Source organism: Eulemur rufifrons, chromosome 25 (genome assembly GCF_041146395.1).
Source record: "Eulemur rufifrons isolate Redbay chromosome 25, OSU_ERuf_1, whole genome shotgun sequence".
NCBI lineage: Eukaryota > Metazoa > Chordata > Mammalia > Primates > Lemuridae > Eulemur > Eulemur rufifrons.
In genome coordinates this window covers 13775658-13793279 of record NC_091007.1, presented here as the reverse complement: position 1 = coordinate 13793279, position 17622 = coordinate 13775658, and positions in this window count along the sequence as shown.

Genomic DNA, 17622 nt, shown 5'->3' with positions numbered 1-17622 from the left:
ATTCAAAATTATGTTATATAGGTCTTACCACCATTTGAATAACTTATATCAAAAACCATGATGTAGACTTCAAATGTGTGACATATATGGTGTATGAGTTATATCTCAATAAACACAGTTTAGAAACACAGTCACTTGAAGCTTGGGGAATGTAGTATAGGACACTTTAGTGCTCTTGCTATCCTTAAAAGAAAAGATAGAAATAATAATAACTACAAAAGGAAAAGAAAAGTTTCTACCCTATGAAGACCTGTGGAGTCTGGGCAGATTCTGGGAAGCTTGTGGAAATTGATACATGGATGGTATCCCATAATGCCCATTCAGCATTCATGCACTTAAAAACTTTCCAAATAAGTTTTCTCTTGGAAAGGCTTGTTAAACACATTCCGTATCACTCTCTGTCTTGGCAGAGCTGGTCGTATTTCCAGAATGCCTTTAGGTGTCTGCGATGGATCATTTCCACCTCCCCTCCCCTCCCCATCTCTCATTGAGTAACTTTGCAAACTGCGAGATTTGCTTTGTGATCTGAAGGGCCCCTGAGTAGTCTGTGAGCTGCGTGACTTTGCCAAGATTGCCCGCCTGCCAAATCTTCAGCTGCCAAAAGACTAGCCAGGGCTTTCTCATCTATGATGAAAGTACAGAAAAGGCCATGTGCTTGGCGGACTTGCCCAATTCCCTTTGCTTCGTAGAGAAAATAAATCTCTGAAGAAGTCCAAAAGAGAGCTACCATCTGGTCCGATTCCTGGTTTTCTCAATATGGCTCCCGACACCTACTGCCAAGCGTTAGGGGGACTTCCTGTGTTGGACAGCAGCGGGCATTGGTGTTCGGTGCCAATTTGCTAAAATCAGATGGGAACCTAATAAGGTGGGACATGTCAGACTGGTTTCAACCTGCGGTCTCATCACTGCCGCTGGCACACTCACAGAAGGGTCAACATTTCAGCAATAAAAATTGGCTCAGTTTAATAGCCGGCCCTGTCATTGCTGACTATCAGTTAATTTCTTGAAGAATCTGTAACACATCTAACTAAAAACCTACCCAATAACTACAACACTGTGCATCCTAGATGCCACCACTGGAAAAAGCTACGGAACTGTTTTTACAGCATAGACACTTTCTTTGCAGCTCATGTGGTCGGCTTTCTGCACACTCGGATCTGCAGTTCTAAAACCCAAGCCAGGCAGATTGTTCATGCTACAAAAGTTCACATCTTGTAAGAAACTTTTCTTCTATAGCAAATGGTGGGAGGAAACTTGTGTATGTATTATATCTTTAAACCAGCCTTGGTGATCTATGTGGTTTAAAGATTCGTCATGTTTATTCATTGACTTTTGAATTTAACATTTGACGTTAGTATTAATGGTAATGAATAACATCAAAATATTGAACTGCATTAATATTTCAGATTTTTAAGGAAGATTGGAAATCATTAATGGGCTATGCAAATTTTCAACCAAAAAGGTTCAAAAATTTGGGGGGACTCCATGAAAACACTGAATATTTTTATTATTTTCCTTTAAGTTTATAAGCAAAGCCAGTGGGTTAATATTTTTCTTCTCTACCTAAAGACTCCCTTCTATAAGTTCTCCAGGGAGCAAAACATATGTGTGCAGTTGTCCCCAAAACTACATTCCACAAAACAAGCCTCAAGCTCACATCTGTCTGTGAGATGTTTCTCCTGGCTGGGCTGTGCTGTTGTCACTCCCTCAACACAGTCAGCCTTCCTCTCTCTCTCTCTTTTAGCACATCCCTACTATTCTGCACCTCCCTTCAAAAACTGGGAGTCTTCTAAGACTCTGCCCTCTCCTTTGCCTTTTCTATCTAGTCAGGAATCATCAGGTCTTGTTGGTCTTGGCTTTGTCCCGTCCTTCCCACCGTTACTGCTCCTCTCATTCTGTCACATAAATGATGAGAAAATTTTATCCTTCCCTTGACATTTTATACCTCTATATACTGTTACGCTAAGTGTTCCCCAAAGTTGCTTTTACTACATTTGCAAAAAAAAAAAAAAACTGGAAAGGAAAGGAAGGAAGGAAGGAAGGACGGATTCCCCATTGCCCTTAGTATCCTGTAGAGTAAAATGAAAATGTATAGTTGAGTCCCTCAACTCCATTCCGCCTGTGCCTTTTCACTTTGGCTTCTCCCATCTGTCTGCCAAGAAGACCAAAAAGACACCTTTTCCATTTAGCTAAGTTACTCCATTCTTCTGGTTCCACTTTTTCCCCCACACACAACCTTGCTTAGCCATTCCAACCACTGTCCTCACCCCCCTAAGTCCACGTAGGCTCCACTGAAAATAAAGAGGCTTTTTAGGGAGGATTTATAGTATATGTGATTGTTCTTTATCTTATTCTGATATGTGTTGTATTTGTAGTTAAATGTCCTCCATACCCGGCTAGATACTAAATTCTCTGAGACGGTGTCTAGCTCCTGGCATCCTTGCTGGCTAGCACACCGTCCTGCATTTATTCATGTTCATTGATTTTTTTTTATTAGCTCTGTGATGTACTTACTGGCTATTATGCTTGGCCTGTGGATGCTGTGAGTGAATAAGGCATTCTCTACCCTCCTTGAAAAAGTTATAGCTTATTAAAGAAGAAAGTAATGTATTATTGAAGCTGCAGGATGTGTGATTAATGAAGTTTGCAGTGGTATATATGTATATGTTACCAAGTGACTGTCTTAGTCCTTTTGTGCTGCCTGAGACTGGGGAATTTGTAAACAATAGGAATTTATTTCTCCCAGTTCTGGAGGTTGGGAAGTCCAAGATCAAGATGCCTGCATGTTCGATGTCTGATGAAGGCCCATTCCTCCTCGCACATGGTGCCATCAGGTGTCCTCACACACCAGAGGAGCGGAGGAGCAAAAAGGGCCTAAGCTGGTTTCCTCCAGCCCTTTTATGAGGCACTAATCCACTCGTGAAGGCAGAGCCCTCATGACTTAATCACTTCCCAAAAGGCCCCACCTCTTAATATCAATACAACAGGGATTACATTTCAACAAACCAAATCCAACAAATCCAGTCAGGATAGTCCGGGAAAGTTTTATGGGGAAATAACATTTAAACTGAGACCTGAAAGGTGAACAGAAATAGGTTAATAACTGGTAATATTTCTCTAATGAAAAAAACTACTGAACTAATTGACTCTAATGAGCAGACAAAATGTCAGAGGGGGATGTAGAGATTCACTTGATTTAGTTTTGGCAGCTTCAACACAGGCAAAGGGCAATTAGTGAAAGAACTAGTATTTTATTTCATTCCCAGCTTCTCTAAACTCTTCTTCAAGAAGAAAGGTGATGGTGTATTGCTCTATTTTGGTTTAGACTTTTTTAAAAAAAAAAAACTCTCTACATTGAAATAAGGAGCTCCAATTCAGTGTAGGATTGGAAAGAGGATTGGAATCCCGTATGGAGTAGACAAAGAAACAAGAATGGAAGAAATGGAGTTGCAACTTCAGGCAGAAGGCCAAGCCAGGACCAGGGGTAAGAGAAATCAGAGTTGACAAAGGGATAGGACAATCCTGCCCCTGGGCTCACAGTCAGGGCAGTTGGAGCAGCCTGTCCTGTGAGGCAGATAATTGGCCAGTTGATGGTTAAATGACAAAATGGATGCTTCTTGGAGTCATCTGCTTTAAAAACCAGATTTTTTAAAACACAGTTTAACCATTTCAGTTGTTTTTGCAGCATTTACTTTCATGCCAAAGTGTTTGTGAAGATCACTTGAATTAATCAACATAAAAAAAGCTCTTTGAAAATTTAAGATCTCTGAAGATAAAAGGGACTTTTTTTTTTTACTTATCATCTTTGTAAGCTCCAATACAGAGATTTTTATTTTATTTTCAGAGTACATTAAAGAGCAATTATTAAGCATGTTCTCAAATAACATCAATGTGTACAAATAAATAGCTATTATATTATATGAAGACTCCTAAAGATACAAGTAAGGGGAAGAAAAGGCATTTGCAGAATCTTTCCCTATGGCTGTGTGAGAAGCCCATGGCCGTCTGAAGTAATCGTATCCTTGGTGCTCACCAAAAATGCATAGAGGAAGGAGAGAGCCTAGGGGCAGATGCTAATACAAGATGAAATGATATGATGTACCCAGGAACCAGTTTGCATCTTATGAGATTTCTGCAAATGTAAATTGACTTGAGGGAAACATAAATTCTGTGATTATGAACAGATCACTGATGACCTCATATATGTGTATGTCTGTGTGGTTGTAGGTAGGTATATACAGACAGATCTGGAAAGTGAACCTTCTAAGACTCACTGAAAAGCACATCAGGGAATGTTGTCATTTCTTCCTATTTTCTTTTTTTCTTTTGGGACAGGGTCTCACTCTGTCACCAGGTTAGAGTGCAGTGGCATCATCATAGCTCACAGAAACCTCAAACTCCTGGGCTCAAGCAATCCTCCTGCCTCAGCCTCCTGAGCATCTGGGACTACAGGCATGCACCACCATGCCTGGATAATTTTTTTTATTTTTTATAGAGACGGTGTCTTGCTGTGTTGTGCAGGCTGGTCTTGGACTCCTGGCCTCAAGTGATCCTCCCACTTCAGCCTTCCGAAGTGCTAGGGTTACAGGTGTGAGTTACCTTATCCAGCCCTATTTTCTGAACTAGTTATAAGGCAATGCTTTTTAAGGGGAATTTAAGAATGGTAGAATCTTGTTTTCAAGTGATACGTATGTCATCTCATACAAAAACAGGCAAAATTAGAGATGCTGAGATTGAAGCTGGTGATTAAAGCCAACAACTGGCTCTTTCCTCAGCTGGCCTCCAGGCTCCCATGATGGTGTCACTGCTCCTAGGGTCCCTCTTCCAAATATGGCACTTCCCAGGGCCTAAATCTAGGTCAGGTTAAATCTTTCTGGAAGCCAGGACACATTGCAAGGTCTGGAGTTGCATGCCCGTGGTCCTTGGTGGATAAACAAGATATGAAAGGAAGCAGTGTCTCAGAGGGACAAAATGGAATGATAGTCCTAACAGAACTGTGGATCCAAATGAGTCAACAAGATTAAGCTTAGCATAAGGTGGACCGTGAAAGATGGGCCTGATAGAAATTTAGTTACCAGCGAGCAAGATTTCTGAACCAAGATCGAATTATAATTTACTAAGATTTTCCACAATAATTGGATTTCCATATTATCTTATTAGACATCTGGAATAACTTTACCTTATATATATATTTTTTGTATCTGAAACAATATTCCAAGACATAAATATATGTATTCAAAGCTTAATATAAAGACATCAAAATCTGTCAGAACTCAAAATTAGACATTATAACAATATGTAGCCAATGACTTTTAAGAATCCCACATGGAAAAAGAAAAGATAAAATTTTCATGTGTTAGGAATTTATTTTTAATGAAGAGCATTTCTGTCTACTCAAATAAAGTAGTGTAAATCAGTCGATCATAAATTATGCACGATGATATTTGAAACATGGAAGTGTAAACTTAGACCACTAGAGTCGGTGCTGTCCTTTTGTTATGCAAAACAAAACATAATCACAGCAGAGCGTTTCAATATGGAGAAGAATCACTAACATTCATATTTTTGTCTCTTTCATTTTAATCAGTTTGGAAACAGGGCTCAAAGTTGACACTATTTTTTTTTATTCATTATTTTTTTTCTATTTTCTGTAGATGGCAGATGCTCATGGCTTCTTCCATGTAAATTCAAATTTTAGGCCTAAAAAGGAGAATGTATTCCTTTATTCTCACCATTTTGATATTGTCATAAGCTCAGGTTCAGGACTGAGTTTGGCGTATGGGATGTTGCATTCTCCTCTCTCCACCCCACAGCAGAAGGGTAGTGTGGTTCAGGCACTGTTGTGGGTACTTTTATCTTAATTTGTTAATAATCCCTCAAAACCTTGCTTAAGGGACCCAGTCCTCTGGGGAATGTTGGGGGACTCAGCCTGGCAACATTTGAAACATTCAAACATGTCTCACCTGTTCTCTGGTGGGCCTTTCAATCTTAGCAGTTATTATAGCTTCCCTTTCATCTTCCCCTCGAGAATGAATATATATGGACTAGACCTGAGCTTACCCCATCAGGACTGACCTGGTACCAAGATCAGCCCAGCCACAGCCTGGAGCAGAGCGGAACCTGCCCTGGATCAACAGAAACACAGTCAATCTGCAGACTCCTGAGCATTGAATACAAGTGTGTTGCTAGGAGACACCACTTTGTTTTGGGGGGGTTGCCTACCCAGGATTATTGTGACAGTGATGGATCAACGTAGACCTTTAACCCATCCTGCTCCATTTCTTGTTTCAAAGCAGGACTGATGGAGAGGGTATTCAATCAAAAAGCACTTTTGTTCAAACAAGTGGAAGAATTGGTTGCGGTTACATCATTGGGAAGCACTTCTATCATCCTGATGGTTATACTTAAAGCTAAGAAGGAATAAATCAAAGGCCTCTCGGGCTTTGCTGCTCATAAAATACAGGCTCAAAATTTTCACGGAAAATCAATAAACTAACTAACTAAAGCCATACTTATGATAAGATGCAAATCTAACTCCTTATCGTGATCAGAGTTGCATATTTTGAGGCTCTTTTGAGGAAGAGGTTAATCCTACATCCTGGCAGGATTTTCATCTTCATCTGTATTATTAACATCCTGACTTATGTTCTGCCTGGGTCATTATTCTTCCTATTTAGTTCGTAGAAAACATATGGCTTTCACTGCCACACAAAGACACTTCACTGATGAAATGAGAAATTGCAGACAATATGCTGTAGATTTTAGAAAAAAAGAAAGGCAGAAATCCTGTCTTTGTGCCCCATCTCCAATGTTCTCGAGGTTTGTGGCCTTGGGCTGGGCACTCAATCTCCGCATTCGTTGTGTTCACATGTATAGAACAGGAATGACATCTGCTCTACCTCCATCACGGCGCTGGTGTGAGAATCCCGTGTGATAATGCTACAAAGCTACAAAGAGCTCTACATGTGTTACTATGGGAAACAGATGTTAGGAAGCAATGCATTGTAACATTGAAGAGCCTGGCTTTGAAGTCACATGGACCTGGGTTTAGACTCCAACTCTGCCACTTACTAGATGTGTGATCTTGAACAAGTTACTTTACACCCTGAGCCTTGGGTATCCCTGGAAAAGTTGGGCGATAGTGCCCACTTTAAGGTTGTGAGTACTAAATGAGATGAGGAATGTAAAGTATCTTAGCACAGTGCCTGGAAAAGAGTAAGGGCTCAAAACTGTGGGAGATGGTGTTATTACTATGCATTGGGTTTCAGCACTTGATGCAGTGGCAAAGGGCACAGGTGTTGAACTTCTGCTGTGACACTGTTCTTTGCACCAGGGGAAAGGTCTAGAACCTGCTGATCTCTTTGCTCTGTGGTCACGGTGCTGCTGTAGTTTTGACTGTCCTCTTTTCCCTTCCTTTTCCTACTGACGATGGATGCTGATTTCCAGACAAGAGTTTTTAAAGTTGCTTTTCTCCCATGTGTCCTCTACTGGTCAGAATCTCCAAGGGCTCATTCTGCATGATAACATCTGGGTTAGACTGAGTCCAGGAAGATCAGCCTTGCCACTTCCCTGATGACTGTCCCCAGATCTAACTCATTACCCCACAGTTTGATATCATGCATGTGGCAGCTGGGATGTGCTAGGATATAGCTACAGTTGGTTCATATGAGGGAAAGCAAATCACCAACTCTGTGCCCTGTTTTCAAATTTAAGATTAAAAAGTCACATTATTGATTGATATAGAAAAATACAGAAAGCTCATACTCCAAGATATGATGGGGCCATAGGTTTCCCTGATCTCTAGCAATAATAAACATTTCAAGCAGGACTAGAGAAACTCACTTATAAATTCTAGCCATTTATTAGCTAATGTATTCACTTTATAGAGGAGCTGGTATCCCGTTAGATATTACATTAAGTAAAATTTAATTAGAACATTTAAAACTATTATTTAGTTTCATCTCAATTAAATACCATTCCATTCCCATTACAGAAAATTTTGAAAAATGGATGGAGGTTGGAAATATGATAGAAACTCAGACACAGTCCTCACAAGTACAAATGATGACCTTTGCATTTTGGTGTATTTTTTCTTCAATCATTTTTCTGTTTTTGAATAATATCTTAATTGATAAAATTGTATATATTTGTGCTGTCCAACATGTTGTAATACAAATATTTGTATTGTGGAATGGATAAATCAAGCTAATTAACATTGCCTCACACATTTATCATTTTTTTGTGTGTGGTGAGAACACTTAAATCTACTCTCTTAGCAATTTTCAAATATACAATACATTGTTTTTAACTGTAGTTACTGCATTGTACAATGTATCTCTTAAGTTATTCTTCCTAACTGAAATTTTGTATCCTTTGATTTCTCCAATCTCACCCCTATCTCATTCCCAGCCCCTGGGAACCACCATTCTGTCTTCTGCTTCTATAAGTTCAACTACTTTAGATTCCACATGCAAGTGAGATCATGCAGTATTTGTCTTTTTGTGCCTGCCACTTACCATATTGTCCTCCAGGTTTGCCTATGTTGTCGCAAATGGCAGCATCTCGTTCCTTCGCAAGGCTGAATAGTATTCTGTTGCATATATGTGGCACATTGTCTTTATCCATTCATCCACTGATGGACACTTAGGTTAATTCCATGTCTTGGCTATTGTGAAAATAATGCTGCAATGAACATATGAGTGCAGATACCGCTTTGACATACTGATTTCGTTTCCTTTGGGTGTATACTCTGTAGTGGGATTGCTGGATCATATGGTAGTTCTACTTTTAATTTTTTGAGGAATCTCCCTATTGTTTTCCAGAATGGCTATATTAATTTCCAGTTGTTCTTCTGACAATTTTAACTCGATCATTTCCAAGTACATTTTTGTGCTCTTCTGACAAAAGGCTGGCTTTCAGTAAAGATATACAAATGTCACAAAGGCCTCCTCAGAGTCAAACTGAGCCCTTAGCATCATCATTGGCTTTGGGATTTTCCAAACCACAAAGACTGGGCTGGCTTTCTGAGGCATCTAGAAGGATTGCTTAAAGCCCAATGCTGACAGACACTTACTATCTTAAAAATTGATGTCCAAACCTCAACTATTTAGCTAAAAAGTTAAGAGGCAAGTTTCAGTAAATTGAATTGTATAGTGTTATTCTCAGTTCTGCTAAAAACAGAATAATAAATTGCAATTGATAATAGCAGAGGCACCTTATTTGGATTTGTTTTCCTGAGTGTCTTCCGTTGGGATTTACAAAATCCACATGAGCTCTGAAAAAGCGACAATTTCCTGTCTATTAAGTCCCAAATGGAAAAATAACAAATACAATGAAAAACAGCAACCTAGTTGACAGACTAATGTATATTAATCCCATCGCCATGGTTGAGAGATGGAAAATTATTATTGAATAAGACTCTTTCATCAAACAAAATATTTCCTAATGCTCCAAAGTACATATCTGGCATTGCTTCTGCTTTACACATCTGCTTCTCTCTTTGAACTCTGATATTAATCTGAAGGTTGCATGCAGCTGCACAGTTCTAAGATAATTAGTTCTTTCCATTATATATCATGACTGATAGGGCAGACCTTAAAAACATTTAGAACATGGATTTGCATAAACTCTGGGCAGTTAGAAGACTTCTCCAAAATTCAAATCAATCCTTTGGAGAAACTTGTACAGTTTCCAGTCCCTTCCTGGAATCTTCTACATCTTACCTCTCTGAATATTTTCTCTTTAGCCTATTTCTCTGCATTTTTATACTTAATTGCTGGCAGGACTTCATAACCCTCCCTGAAATGTTTCAGAGACAAACAACGTGATTGAGGTGACCCCAGCCTTTATAGGTGCGCCAGCAAAGCATTGAGCTAGCTTTTGATACAGTGTTAAACATGGAGGACTTTGACATTTCCTCTAGAGTTGCAGGAGTTTGGAAACACCTATAGAAAAGTGGTTTTATAGTTTTCTCCCCAAAGAGATGAAACCCATATCCCCAAGGATATAGTCAATGCCTCTTGTCTTGTATTATGATTTTCTTCCACAGCAGGGCAGTCATCCCTAGAGAGGGTTCCAGGGCCGCTCAAAGAATAAAGACTCTAGATGTTCATATTTGAGGTCCAAGGCTTTCTGTTCATTGAAAGAGAGAGGAAGCCAGGATGGAGGTGAAGTGAAACTCTGGCATCCACAGTGGGCAGAAACTGGAGTGAGAGTGAATAAGAAATTTTAGAATGGAAGAATATTTTAAGAAAATTACAGTGTTTTCTTCCAATAGATACAAGCCAGCTTGAATTTATCCAGGAGTACCACCCATGCAGCCATCATCCCCAAAACTCGGTTTCACAAACGTAGTTTGAAAAGGAAATTCCTATTTGTCAACAGCATTCTTATTTGATTTATACTTGGTGAAAAGATATAGCATATCTTGGTGATTAATTTTCCAGGAAGACTGTCTTTCCTTTTGAAAATAAAGAAATGAAATGGAAAAAGTTCTGGCCATGGTGTGAAAGGACAATTTGCAGGCATGCTGACGGGTTTGAGCTCCTTTTCCTGTTTCCTGAATACTCCTTTTATTAGGAGTACACTATATTCTGCTCAGACTATAACTGAGCTGTCAAGCTTTCTGGGTTTATATAATATGTGCGTGTGTATGTGTATGTGTGTGTATCCATTTGTCTATTAATGTACGTATTTCCTTACATTTTTAAAATGATTAAGTACATTTAATGTAATTATCAAGTCCCCTCTGGCTACTTAAGTGGAGTGTTAATTGTCTAAACAAACTTGATTTAACTATACATGCCAGTTTCAGTTGTATTTCTCTATCACGTATTTAGGTCAAATTAAATTCTCTAATTTCTTATTAGATAACCTTACAATTTGATTCTTTGCTTGAAATATAACAAGTCATATTTCATTTATTGTTTTTAACCTTTTTATCATTGACTTGAAAACTACTGTGCACCAATGAATTGGCAATCACCTGCTGTCATAGATAGCTTTTGGTTTTATACTGGAAACAATTATGTTTTATAACTATAAATATGAAACTTTTTTTACCTTTATTTCAAATTCTCTCTTCTGCTGTAATTATTTTGCCATTTATGCCCTTTGTTTGATTTGTTATTTCAACTCTTGTATTTTCACATCCACATTTTTGCTTGATTTTTTTAAATTGATTTTTTTCCTGTTTGATGTGATCAGAATCTGCCCTTATTTCTTGAAGGACATTTATTATGCTTATTTTATTTTATTTTATTTTTATTTCAGCATATTATGGGGGTACAAAAGTTTAGGTTATGTATATTGCTTATTTTAAATGCTTCTCTGTTGCATGAATGCTTCTCCATCAGATATAGATTGTATGACTTTGTTGTCTTTCTTTGCTAATGCAGGTAAGTCTCAGATCTTAGAGATAGATCTCTAAGTAGATGATCTTAGCTAGGTTGTTGTTTTACTCTTTGAGGTCATATTCCTTAGAGGTCCCACAGCAGCTTCTTTGGGGAGAGGAGACATAATCCAGACCTTAACTTATTTCCTTCCTGGAATAATAAGGCAAGAATTGTCCACCATTGTGGAGAGTTCCCTCCCCTGTAGGTGTCACCTCTCTATCAATCCCTGCCTTCCTGGAAACACCCTGTCTCTCCACTCTGGCTATTTTCCCTTTGTAGGAAGCCTTTGGCCCTGGAAAGTGGATGGGTTGAGATAAGGAAATTGCCAGTAGCTGGCCAGTCTGCAGCATCTGTTAATAAATGCTGCTTGATGCAGTGGGGCTCTGTAGTTGTGGGCTGACACTGTTCCTTTTCTGCCTTGTTAGGATGACAGAGTAGGTAAGAATGCTTGCAGGGGACTCTGGGCTGAGGAAAAGGATGCAACTCAAAATCTCCCCCTCAACCTATCTCTTGTCCCTGCTGCCCTCTGCTCCCTTCTCCTGGGATCCCACTTCCTCCCCACACCAGGTAACTGTATCCTGATGCCCTGAGGAGTTCAAATAATTTTTAAATCACTTTTTCAGGCACACACACATACCCTTCACTAATGTGGCCCCCACATTAGGGATGGGTTGAGGATGGGAGCCTGTAGACCTTGTTGGTTTGCTCTCTTCTTGGCAAGAAGCAGCCTATTTGTTTTATTTTATTTACTATTGATTTGTGGAAATCATTTTCACACTTTAAATACAAATTCTTTTTAACATATACAAGAACCTTTCCTTAGCCTGTGTCTTTGTGCTTGTCTTTTATTCTAGTGATGTTTAAAATTTTTATATAATCAAATGTATCAGTAAAATGTACTCAAGTGATATAGTTAAACGTATCATTAACGTTTAGGAGTTAAACTTTTGGTCTTGTCTAACAAATTCTTTTTAAGGTCTCTTTATTTTCTTATAACATTCTGAAAGTTTTGTTTTACACATTGAGATCTACAACCCACATGGAATTTAGGTTTTGTGTATGGTATGAGGAATAACTACTTCTGTGATTTTCCATATGGAAAATCAGTGGCACTAACACCACTCATTGATGAATTCATCCTTTCCGCACTGACTTCTAATACTGTTTGAATCATATTCTCATACTTCTAGCTCATTCTCACATGTTGCTAGTGCTGTCTGGGGAGCTAACATATTTCATTGATCTAATGTATATGTATCCCTTTGCCAAAACCACATTTTAAAAATGACTACAGCTTTGTAAGTTTTGATATCTGGTAGGGAAAAAAAAATCATCCATCATTATTGCTCTGTTTTGAATAGTCATTTATTCTTGGCCCTCTATTCTGCCACATAAATTTTAAAATCAGTTTGCCTTTTCTATTCAGGTAATATTTGAATTAGACTTGCATTGGATCCAAGATCAACACATACAAATGAATACACCTACCTACTATCACAACTTAGTACAAAATATAATAGCAAGATAATATGCAAAAAACAAAACTAAATACCTATAAATAATCTAGCAAAATGTGTGCAGGCATTTAATGGGCAAAAGTGACAAATGTTATTTAAAAAAAAGATGACCCAAACAAATGTTGACATAGAGTATATTCATGAACAAGAAGATTCAATATGCTAAAGATTCCAGCTCTACTAAAATTAATCAATGAATCCAGCTCAATTCTATCAAGTTTAAAAAAAATTTCTTGTGTTCTTGGGTGGTGCAAAGGCAGTATGTGCAACCAAAGAATTAAAAAGAAAAGTAGGGGAAAGATAAAATAAATAAAAAGAAATAAAAAATACATTTGCATTTTACCCTGGAAAATAATTTTTAAAAACTCATTAAAAATAATAAAATTGGAATGTGATAATGTTCTCATAAGAAGATCTTAATATTTTTTCTCATTATGTATATTAAGGATGAAATTATTTTTAGCTCATTTCAGTGCAATTCCAGGAATTTACCATGTTACTTTCTTTCATCTTCCTTCATCTTCTCTTCTTTCTTATTTCCTTACCTCACTAACACTGTCACACCTTTAAAAGTTTTCTTTCTCCTTTAGTTATTAGAAAACCACTCTCTCCTTTTGATTCTCTATTATTGTAAATATTCCCTCTCTGATCTTCTTGGTCTCTATTGCTTGCATGGTGAGTCCTTCATCCTTGTTTGTTTTCTCTTTGGAATACATGCACTCTCATAGTTCCAACAATCTTTTCTGTGGTGACGACTCACAAATCTCTGCCTTCATCTCCGGTCGCTCCCTTGAATAAGAGACTCACATGCCCAGTTGCTGATAAGGCATGTTCATTTCTATATCCACCAGTGACTTAAAATATAGTATACCCCAAATGGAATTCATTCCCTTGCTAAAGAATCTGTTCCACTTATGTCTTCAGTGAATGCTATTGCTGTCTACACATACTTTTAAAGCAAAGAGGAAGTCAGAAAGACACCAGCAGCATATTTTACTCAAACTTCAAACGTTGCTGCTGGGTACCTTTGCCCATGAGCATTTTTCCCACTATGAGTTTCATTTGCACTTTTCACAACTTCATGTCCAGTAATTTTAACATTTTCATGTGCCTTTGTGACTTTCAACCAAGAAAACCCCTTCTGATATTCTTAATAAGTACATAGAATATATATGTTCCTAATAAGTTCCCAGGGTGTACATGAATAACATTTTGATGACAGTGAACTAATAAACAGCTCATGGTGTTGATCAGAAACATTAGAAATTTAGACTACTAAGATTCATCAAGTGTTACGGTATAAAGCTTTTGTCCACGTTTTGAAAAACCTATAGTTATGCAAGTTTGAAAAACGAAATCAAGGAAATGCATCTATGTAAATAGCAAATGTTTCTCATCTGTTTTCAATTTTGGCAATCCACCTGGATTTTGTTTTGTTGCGATTATATATAAGGCAGACAGCTGTAAACACATGGCTTCATTACTTGTCCTTCCATTCCTTTCTTCCACTTATATCCACTCTTCCCAACGCAACTTCAAAGTGTTCCTATGACTCCTGAGAAAGGTGATCTGTGGTCTCTCCAAGTGGTTCATGCCTGAGCCATCTGCCAGCCTGGGAGACAGAATGAATTAAGAAATAGATGAAACCGACATCTCTGCTTAGAAGCAAAATAAGTGGAGAAAGCCAACTGCAGAAACAACAATGAACACTGACAATTAGGATAAAACATCTTTTCTTCATCTTACAGCCTTCCTTAAAAAACTTTAGGAAGATCTTTTATCTCCCTTATTTTTATTCTTTCAATTGAGAAAGAATAAAACTTATTTCCAAATAAGTTGAAATTCTTATTTTTAGTCTTTCAATTCTTAAGACCGAATATAACCCAGGGCCATGTTCACATACCAGCTTTATTCCTAGTAGTCACTAACAGGCACCTGTGTCGTCAGTACAACTGTAGACAACAAACCAGGAAACTTGAAGGGTTTGTTCTTTAACAGAAAGACTCAGATTCAACCATATAACAGGTGTGTAACTTTGGGCACATGACCTCTCTGAACTTTAGCTTCCTCATCTATAAAAGAGGGTAAACAATATTATAGTTGCTATTAAACGAGCTAATGTATCTGAAGTGCTGAACACACTGGAGTGTAATAAGCCCTCCAAATGCAGTAGCTCAACAAGAAAGACCAAGTCCAATGGGAACAGACCATTCTACCTATAAAAAAAAGCAGCCGCAGTTCCACATTTGCAGATTTCATCTTTGAGCCCTAAGTCATCCTTCCAGCACTGAACACTCTTCTGTTCCATGCTGGGCTTGGTTCACGTGGCCCCCTCGTTCCCAACACACGATTGGGTTTCCTGGTTCACTGTCAGCCTATGATCTCCCAACTTCCCGTTGCTTGGGTGACTCCTTGGTATTGATGTCTCTCCTGAGCTATCCTCACTGGAAATCCAAGCAAATATAGCCCAGTCCTTCCAGAACCTGCTCAACTCCCCTGTGCTTGACCCTGAAGTATCTAGTGTTGAAGTAAAATATAAATTTTTTAATTACTTTGAGGGAGTGCTTGGAATACCACTAATAGGGTCATGTGACCAAGAGGTATCTACTGTAGAGTTTCCAAAAAGATGGAAGAGTTCTCTTTACAATTAGTATCGTGGCTACTTGGAATAGCTCATCAGAATTTGAGATATTTCAGTGATAATATTCTAACATAACAATATCTTCTAATAAATTTCATGCCAGATGAATCCAGAAGACCAGAAATTGATTTGATAAAATAACAGATCTTGCTTCTTCTTGACGTGAAAGCATCTGTCACTTACCCTATTAATATACCCTGCTGATAGATAGAAATTCATCAAAATAATTTTTGGTGAAAAATAACAATCTAGCTCAAACATGTGTGCTCTTCTTCCAACCTTCCATTTCCTTACTCCTATTTTCAGCAAAACTGCAGGACAGAGCTGTCTACACATACTCTATTCACTGCTTCGTGCCTCACCCTCTCTCGAACGCCCTCCAGTCATGCTCACGTTTTACAGTGTTGTGAAAACCTCTCTTGCCAAGGTCCCCAATGATCTCCCTGTTGTCAAATTCAAAGGCTGATTGTTAAATATGATGTCCTCGTCATATTTAATCTTTCACTCCCTCCCTTCCTGAGAACACCTGCTCCACTTGGCTTCCTGGTGACCATTCCCTCTTGGCTCTTCTCTGGCCACAAGTTTCCTTTCCTGGTTTCTCCTCCTTTCTGCAACCTCTAAACATCAGACTTTCGATGTCCTGTCCTGCTCCTCTTCTTTTCTCTATTTGTAATCTTTTTCCAGTGATCTCACCCAATCTCATGTCTTTAAGTGACATCTACTTGCTGATAACACCTGGAGTTTAATCCCCAGCACAAAACTCTGCTCTGTACTCCAGACCGATTCATCCTACTGCTTATTTGATACCTCTATCTGGTTGTATAATAAACATCAAAACACTTAAATGTTCCCCAAATCAAACTCCCAGACTTCCCCATTTCCACCTTTCAAATGCGATTTTCTTAGGCTTCCCCATCTCTATGAATGACAGTTTCATGATCCCGGCAGCTCAAGTCACCAATCTTAGAGGAATCCTTGATGATCTTTTCTCTTCTCTCATTCCACTTCCAGTCCTTCAACGATTTAATTCTATGAGATCTGTCTTCAAAATAGATCTGGAATCTGAGCACTTCACAGAGAGTGAATTCAGCCCTTGTCCTGCCAGGGGCTCACAGCAGCACTCAGGAGCTCATGGCTCCAGCTGCGCCAGGTGCTTTGCAGGTCCATTGCTGTGCAGGGCATGTGGCTTTACTTGGTTCATTCCTGAGCCACCAACTGCACCCTAGACAAAAGCCTGTCTCTGAGGAAACTCGGGAGCAAAACCCAAAGGCAACGTAAATGACAGCCATTAGATGTTCATAAGTGAAGCCCCATTTCTCCCCATGTCCTTGAAGTCTGTGTTCCCAAGTCGCTTACTGAGCATGACAGTGACCCTGCAGCACTGTTATCACTGTAGCTTTCTAGGATGGGTGTGATTTTATACCAGACTTGAGTGGTTGCAAAATAAAAGAGACAGATTTAGAAGAGACAATCCCCCAAAATAAAATACTCCAGAATGCCATCAATTCGATTAGCAGCTTTTAAAACAGTGGAAAATGGCCAGGAAAACAAAAAAAAAAAAAAAAAGAGAGAGACAGTGCTATTCAGTTGATGAATGAAGTGATTGTGCCTCCCCACGCTATTATGTTGGCAAGAGTAGAGGAAGTTCTTAATGAGTAATTTTAAGTATCCTTGAAGTGAATATACCCGAAGGAAAAGGCTTGAAAACATATTATCTTCAGAAGAAGCAATTGGGGCTGAGTGGTTTCTGCCACAATTATCTGCAGTTAACTACTTGCCTCAGGTACACACACACACACACACACACACACACACCCCCTTCCAGAGCACCTGTGTCATATAGGGTCCCTCGGGTTTCAAAGATCAGACACATGTTAGGTTGTTCCAGATGATGAGGATTTAATGAAGGCTACTTCATTTAGAAAGGTTACTATCTCTTTCTACAGAAACTGGCTCCCTTGGGGACCAAAGTTAGAAGTCTCTGACCCCTATTTATCCTTAACTGTCATTTCTAATCACACATTCCCATCAGATTTCCTCATACTGTCATGATTTCTTACCCAATCTCCCT